This window comes from Mus musculus, chromosome 4 (assembly GCF_000001635.26).
Source record: "Mus musculus strain C57BL/6J chromosome 4, GRCm38.p6 C57BL/6J".
Lineage (NCBI taxonomy): Eukaryota > Metazoa > Chordata > Mammalia > Rodentia > Muridae > Mus > Mus musculus.
In genome coordinates, this window is record NC_000070.6 from 119,641,165 (window position 1) to 119,650,056 (window position 8,892).

Below are 8,892 nucleotides of genomic sequence, written 5' to 3' on the forward strand. Positions count from 1 at the left end.
CTCACAAACAAACCAATAAGAAAAGAAAAATTTACTTTGTAACATTGAGTGAAGATTGCACAAAAGCAATACTAAAGAGTTCTTTTTTAAATTTAAGATTTATTTTAATTTTAAACATGTATTAGTGTTTTGCCTCCATATATGTATGTTCATGCATACATGCTTGGTGCCCTTGGAGGACAGAGGACAGTGGATTCCTAGAACTGGAGCTATGGATGGTTGTGAGCCACACCATGGGTGCTGGGACTGAACCTGGGTTCTTTGTAGGAGTAACAAGTGTTCTTAACTCTGAGCCATCCCTCCAGCCCCCTGAAAAATTTCTCAAAGCTTCACGACCCCCGGGACAATCAGAAGAAGTAAGAAGGAAAGCTGAAAGCTGTCTCAGCATGGAAGATGGAAGTGTGTGTGCCAACTCTGGCAGGCACAGCGGCAGCAGCTCAGCAGCTAGCACACAACAATGAGGGCATGCGGGGAAAGAGCATCTCAACTTATCTACCTGACGTCACACTCGGGATGAAGGAAAGAACAAACTATGTCCAAATTGTGAAGAAGGACATAATAGAAGTCGAGGCACAAATAAAAGACATCAAGACGGAAAAGGTAAAAGGTGGGCTGATGGCTTTTTCTGGCCTCCAGAAGGCACTGCACACATGTGGTGCACAGTCATACATGCAGACAAAACACCCATACATACAAAATGATCAAAATAATAAACAAGTAATAAAAAATAAAAATAGAATAATAAAGTAAATAAGATAAAAGTAGAAAGAGAGGCAGCTTGTTCTTGATCTAGATGTATGTGTGGATTTTATTATTTATTTAGTATGTGTGAATATCTGTGTGTGTTTACATACACTGCATGAGGGTGGTGTACTTTTCTTTGACATGGTGCTAGAAGTTCTAACCACAACAATTAAACAAGAAAACAAAAGCACCCAACTCAGACAGAAAGGAATGTAATTATTTCTGCTTGCTGATGACACAATCTTAAATATAAAACTCCAAGGAGCTTATCCCCCCAAAAAACTCATTATAACTATATAGACAACCCAGGAAGCATCAAGAGACAGAATTAATACTCAAAAGTCTCTACACTAACAATAAGCTCCTCAGAGCACAAAGTCAAGGAAATTCCTTTCACAATAGGAACAATAACAGTAAAGGCAACTATGAAATAATTAAGATAGGAAGTGAAGGAGCTAAATACTAAGAAAAATATTAATGAGAAAAATGAATGATATCTCATTTGTTCATGAACAATATTAGAATGTCCATAGTACCCAAGGTAGTCTATAGTCAATGCAACCCTTATCCAAGTTTCAAAGATCCTTTTTTATAGAAATAGAAAAAAAAATCCCTTAAATTTCATATGGATTTACACAAGTCTTGTGTAAATACCCAGGCTGTCCCAGAACTAATTACATGGGTGAAGATGACCTTGAATTTAGGATCCTCCTGCAGGGATTATAGACCTGAGTTTCTATGCCTAGTTTATGTGATAGTGTGTGTCAAGCTCAGAGCCTTGTATGCTAGGCAAGCACTCTACCAACTGAGCCATATCCTAGTCCTAGCCAAATCAACCTTAAGCAAGATGAATAAAGCTCATCACGCTTATAGACTAAGTGGGAAATGTGACCCATAGTCTTGTGCATTCGAACACTTGGTCCCAGTAGGTGGCGCTGTTTGTGAAGATTTAGGAGGTGTGACCTTGTTGGAGGAAGCATGTCACTAAGGGAGTGTTGTGGATGGGCCTGGTGCTATTTGTATTTTGATGTTAATTTTGTTCTCCTGGGAGGGGTTGCAGACAAGGAGTGAGTCAAGTACTCAGGTGACTTCTTGTAAACCTTCCACTAATGAATAAAGGAGCCAATTACTGGGCGAGTAGGAGGGACTTCCAGGTTGGAGAGGGGAAGAGAGGAAGTAGGAGAGAGAGAGGGTTCTTTTGTATGGGGATAGCGTGAGGACACGAAGTAATTACAGTATCTCCCAGTTTCAATGGTGGATCTGTCAGGATTCACCACTGGAGGATTTAGATTTAATAAGGCTTACAAGATCAGGATTCATCTGGATTCAAGAGAGAAAGGTACTGCCCCAAAGTGTAGGTTTGCCTGATGTGCACCACAAAGGTTGTGGGGGTTTTGAAGCATGGGGCAGGTGTGGTATTGACCTGCCAGTAGTGACTTAGTGAGCTGGGTGGAGAGATTTTGGAGCTCTGAGTCAGAGAGTTTCCATGAGATGAGAACTGGCTGGCAAGACTGCAGAGGCAGAGAGTAGCTGGGTGTAGCATAGGAACTTGCCATTCTTTTTTAATATTTCCCACAACAGGGGAGGGCTTTGAGAGTTTATGTCCTTGTCTTACAGTTTTCCTTCTTTGGTTGTAGTGAAGGATGTGAGTTCTCGGCATCCTGCTACAGTGCCACACCTCTCACCTTCTGCCTCTCTTCCCCACCATGAAAGAACTCTTACCACTTGGGAGCCTTAGACTGAAAAACTTTCTTCCATTAGAAGCTTTGGTCATGGTATTTTGTCACAGGGAGAGAGATGTAACTGATAGGCATACTATCTTCTCTCAATGTCTACTACAAAACTGTCGTCATCTGTTATTAGACGCGTTCTCACGACCGGCCAGGAAGAACACCACAGACCAGAATCTTCTGCGGCAAAGCTTTATTCTTACATCTTCAGGAGCAGAGTGCAAGAAGCAAGAGAGCAAGAAGCAAGAGAGAGAGAAAAGCAAGAGAAAGAGAAAAGCAAGAGAGAGAGAGAACGAAACCCCGTCCCTCTTAAGGAGCATTCTCCTTCGCCTCGGACGTGTCACTCCCTGATTGGCTGCAGCCCATCGGCCGAGTTGACGTCACGGGGAAGGCAGAGCACAAGTAGTCATAAGATACCCTTGGCACATGCGCAGATTATTTGTTTACCACTTAGAACACAGCTGTCAGCGCCATCTTGTAACGGCGAATGTGGGCGCGGCTCCCAACATCTCCCCCTATCCTTTTAATAAGAGCAAATAGGCCACCCATATTAATGAGAGTGGAGATAGAGGTCAAATCCCCAGTGTGTAGGTAAAGGAGCCATGTACAGGATTAGCTCTTAGGCTTACAGGCTTTTACCCAGAGCAACCCTGACCTGTTCCCGTGTCGTTTTGCCTGGGGGAAGGGAACTAGGACACTGAACCTTCATGAAAGATGACATGTCTCCCTAGAATAGGCTCATATATGCCGCAGAGCCTTTCCATTGCAGTGCTTAGCCTTGCAACTCTCTCGGGCTGCTGAAGCACACTCACTCTATCCCGTGCAATGAGACTAGCCTCGTGGGATATAAGAGCTGAGTGGCCAGCGACCTATTGCCTAAGCATAGATAACCATATATCAGGGGGAGCTCCATGTTCTAGTCCTGCAAGCGCCTGGGCAATAACCACCTTGTCTCTCCTAGTTTAGGCCTTAAGCTTACAGACCAATCAAAGAAGCAACACTAATCCACAGCAAAGTGTATCTCCAAATAATATTAATCCCACCCATTTTTTAAAGAAAGAAAATGCTGAGGAGATCCAATTGGGTAATCCTTTGGTCAGCGACAGGTCCAAGCGCGTGGAGTTGACCTGAAGTCTCAATTCCCGAAGGATCTGTTTAAATTCAGCCATCCAATTCTGTAACATATACTGAAAAAGACTTTTTGACAAATTAGCTGTCCTAGTAAATTTAACATACTGAATGGAAATAACACACAATCCCGGAAACTTTTGTTCACATCCCAGCTGAGTTATTTGTCATAATACATCTAGTTGTATCTGGACAAGATCTATGAGTTGATTAACCAGCATGAGACCTCTCTGTATCTTGACATTAGCTGAGGCCTGTTCATCTATGACTGTAGTCACTGAGGCTGACAAAGTGTTAATGGTGTCAGTCATCTGGACCTGTCCAGACAGAGCCAAGGCTGTCTGAATTAAGGCCAAACCCAGTTCCCAGTTAGTGGTAAAAAAGCAGGAGAATACTTGAGCATTATACATCACCGTCATTGGGAGTGGGAATGTCGACATTATCCCCCAACGCTGCTCTCTCTTTATTATTGACGCCCTGGACATCACCAAGACGAGGGACATTAGTATTCCCTTGGTCAGTCTGGATTTTTCGGGTGAGTCTTTCTGGTACCCAAAATGGGTTGTCTTCATTCTGTGGGAAAACACAGATAGCTCCCCTGGATCTTATCAAAATAGGATCCGGGCCATACCATTTATTATCAAGGACATTTTTCCATTTAACCATCTCATTGGGCCTATCTGGCTCTGAACAATGACGTTCAGCCGCAGTATGGCCATGAGCATCAATATTTAAAAAATTGAGTGTAAAGAGTGCCAAAGACACCGACACTCTTGGTGCTCGGGGTACAGTCTCCTCAAAAGTTCCCCTCTTCTGTTTTATAAGATAGGCTTTGAGGGTGCGATGCGCACGCTCAACAATACCCTGTCCTTGAGGGTTGTATGGAAGTCCAGTCAGGTGGGTTACGTCCATCTGACGGCAGAACTGTTGGAATTTTTGAGACGTATAAGCTGGTCCATTATCAGTCTTAAGGAGTCTGGGTTTCCCCCAAGCACTCCATGCCTCAAGACAATGTTGAATCACATGTGAGGCTTTTTCTCCGGTTAACGGAGAAGCAAACATGATGCCAGAACATGTGTCAATGGACACATGGAGATATTGAAGTTTTCCAAAGGAAGAAACATGTGTAACATCCATTTGCCAGACCTGTAGAGGTCGAATACCGCGTGGATTAATTCCCACATGAGGAACTGGCAAGAACTCACAGCAGCTTTGACATTGAGTAACAATGTCACGGGCTTCTTTTCTTGTCAAGGAGAAACGACTGCGTAATGTTTCAGCCGTCACATGAAAATTGTTATGAAAATTTCTTGCAGCCTCTACCGGGGATGATAGGGCAGCAGCCACCACTTTAGTGGCCTTATCTGCCAAATCATTTCCCAGAGCCATGGGGCCAGGTAGGCCTGAATGGGCTCTAACATGAGTAATATAAACAGGAGATCTTCTAGATAACAAAACTAATTGTATCTGCTGAAAAATATTGGCAACTCTACTGGAAGGCTTAATCACTCCAGCCACTTCTAAAAGATTTACTGCATTAACCACATAATAGGAATCTGACACAATATTAAGGGGTTTTAAAAAGGTTTTTAAAACTTCTAAGACCACTAAACATTCTACCACTTGAGGTGAATTTTCATTATACTGTTTGGATACCACTTTACCATTAGCCACATAGGCACCTGTATTGGCTAGTTTTGTGTCAACTTGACACAGCTGGAGTTATCACAGAGAAAGGAGCTTCAGTTGAGGAAATGCCTCCATGAGATCCAACTGTAAGGCATTTTCTCAATTAGTGATCAAGGGGGCAAGGCCCCTTGTGGGTGGGACCATCTCTGGGCTGGTTGTCTTGGGTTCTATAAGAAAGCAGGCTAAGCAAGCCAGTAAAGAACATCCCTCCATGGCCTCTGCATCAGCTCCTGCTTTCTGACCTGCTTGAGTTCCAGTCCTGCATCCTTTGGTGATCAACAGCAGTATGGAAATGTAAGCCGAATAAACCCTTTCCTCCCCAACTTGCTTCTTGGTCATGATGTTTGTGCAGGAATAGAAACCCTGACTAAGACAAATTGGTACCAGCAGAGTGGGGTATTCCTGTGACAACCTGACCATGTTTTGGGGAGGACTGTGGAAGGACTTTGGAACTTTGGGCTTGAAGATCCATCCGTTGTTAAGAGCTCTGTCGGATGTTGTGTAGGAGCTTGGAAGACAACGTTGAGAACACTGCAGAAGATGGAGGTCTGGTTTGTGAAATTTCAGAGGGAAAATTAAAGACTCTTTTCAGGGCCATTGCTGTTTTGATTGTGAAGATTCTGTAGTTCTGGTTAGCTGGGGCTGAAGAATCAGCTGTGATTAACAAGATACCAGAACTACTAAAGCAAAAACTTTGCATTACTGGGACTATTGATGCTGGTTAGCTGGAGCTAAGAAATTAGCGGTGATTAAGAAGAGACCAGCATCATTGAGGTGACATCTTCTGGGAAGTGTTTTCTGAGAGCACAGTTGCTGCGTTCCAGATATAGCCAAAGTTGTACCTTGTGCTCTGGCTGGACTTGGTAACGTGTAAGGGTCACCCAGGTGGTACTGGTTTTGAAGGCATGAAGGAATTGAGCAGAGCAGCTGAGGCTTGGCACTGTGAGAGGCCATGGAAGGCCATTGGTGAAAGTGCAGCCTCAGTTGCAATTGATGGCCCAGGACTGAAGGGGTCATGCAGTGTTTTGGAGATGCCAGTACCATGAGATGACCACCAAGAGCAGCAGCAGCAGTGGAGTAGAGGCATCTGGAGCCTAGAGGATGACGCGTGTGCTACAAAGGGCATGGCTGGAGAAGTGACCCAAGCCCTTGGAGGAGCCCAGAAGATCGTGAGTTGGATCCCAGACATTGGACGGTTGGAGATTGATTTTTGCTTTTGATTGTGACTGTGCCCTGATATTTTCCCTCTTGAAGGAAGAAACTGTTTTAGTGATGCCCACAGTTAAGAGACTTTTAATTTAAAAAGACTTTGGATTTTTAAAAGAGATATTTTAAAGAGATTGAAATTTTAAGAATATGTAAAGACTGTGGGACATTTAAAGTTATTTAGACCTTGGGGATGAATAAGAATGTAAGGGTTGAGGCTTACTAGTGATGTGTTTGTGTGTCAAGTTGACAAGGGGTCAGTTGTATTGGCTAGTTTTGTGTCAACTTGACACAGCTGGAGTTATCACAGAGAAAGGAGCTTCAGTTGAGGAAATGCCTCCATGAGATCCAACTGTAAGGCATTTTCTCAATTAGTGATCAAGGGGGCAAGGCCCCTTGTGGGTGGGACCATCTCTGGGCTGGTTGTCTTGGGTTCTATAAGAAAGCAGGCTAAGCAAGCCAGTAAAGAACATCCCTCCATGGCCTCTGCATCAGCTCCTGCTTTCTGACCTGCTTGAGTTCCAGTCCTGCATCCTTTGGTGATCAACAGCAGTATGGAAATGTAAGCCGAATAAACCCTTTCCTCCCCAACTTGCTTCTTGGTCATGATGTTTGTGCAGGAATAGAAACCCTGACTAAGACAGCACCTATGCCAGTTTTTGATCCATCAGTATATACCACAATCCCATTTTTAAGTGGGTTTCTTACTGTTATTTGTGGAAACACAACAGATTGATTTTGGGCAAACTGTAAGATTGGATGCTTTGGATAATGGTTATCTATTTTTCCTGAAAAGGAGGTAACTAAAACTGCCCAATCATTAGATGTGGCTGCCAAGGTTTGAACCTGTGCAGCGGTATAAGGTACAATTAAAAGATATGGACTTTGCCCAAAGTGGGTGATTGCTGCTTTTAGGCCTTTAAGGGCAAGCTGTGCAATTGCATCAGGATACCAATCTATTATTTTAGCTGGGGATACGTTTGGATGGATCCACAACAATGGCCCATTCTGCCACAAAACTGCAGTTGGCAATTGTGCTGTCTTAAAGACACACAAACTGAAAGGCTGCGAATCCTCAATACGTTGTAATTGTGCATTCTGTAAGGCCTTTTCCACTTTTTGTAAGGCCTGGTTAGCAGCTAGAGTAAGAGTCCTAGGGGAGGAGATATGAGGATCTCCTTCTAAAATACTAAACAAAGGCCTTAACTCAGCGGAAGGAATCTTTAAAAAAGGTCTGAGCCAATTAATATCTCCCAACAGCTTTTGAAAATCATTTAAGGTATGGAGGTGATCTCTTCTTATCTCTACCTTTTGGGGCACAATCTTATCTGGGGACACCACAGAGCCCAAGAATTGTCCTGTATCAGAAATTTGGACCTTTTCTGTGGCTATCTGTAAACCCCACTGACTTAAAGTTTTAAGTAGAAAAGGATATGCCTTTTGTAGCATGGTAAGGTCTTTATGGCACAGGAGGATGTCATCCATGTAAAGGAGCAAAATTAAAGAGGGGAATTGTTCCCTCACTGGCAAAAGAGCTTCTTGCACATAAAGTTGACACATAGTAGGACTATTGGACATTCCCTGTGGTAAGACCTTCCATTGATACCTCTTATCAGGTTCCATGTGATTAATAGAGGGGATGGTAAAGGCAAATCTGGGCCTATCTCTTGGACACAAAGGTATAGAAAAGAAACAATCTTTAATATCTATAATAATTAAATTCCAGCCACGTGGTAAGGCGGAAAGTACAGGGAGACCCCTCTGTACTGGGCCAAATAAGTTCATTTGCTCATTAATGGCTCTGAGGTCATGGAGCAGTCTCCACTTTCCTGACTTTTTCTTAATTACAAAAATTGGAGTATTCCAAGGTGAGGTAGAGGGTTCAATATGGCCTAATTTTAATTGTTCCTCTACCAGTTGAATCACAGCTTCTAGTTTTTCAGAGGATAGGTGCCATTGAGGAACCCACACTGGGTCCCCTGTTTTCCATGGTATGGGTCGTGCTGCCCCAATGGCCGCTAAGGAAAACCCAGACCCTGTCTGTCTTGGTTTCCATTAGGTGAGATGGGCTCTATCCTTCCCTGTTCTTGATGTCCTAACCCTTTTCCTTCTTTATAACCCATCTTTGCCATGATATTTTTTGCTTTAGTTGAATACCCTCCCGATGGGGCGTTTTCATTGGACAAAATAAGGCCCAGATGCTGCATAATATCCCTTCCCCAGAGGTTAACCGGGAGTGGGAGCACATAAGGTATGAATTTCCCTTGCTGTCCTTCAGAGGATTCCCACGTCAAGGCAACGGAGCTTATAGTGGGACATGATTGATATCCTAGGCCCTGTAATGAATGAGATGACTCTGTGGTGGGCCATGCTTTGGGCCACCAATGTGTAGAAA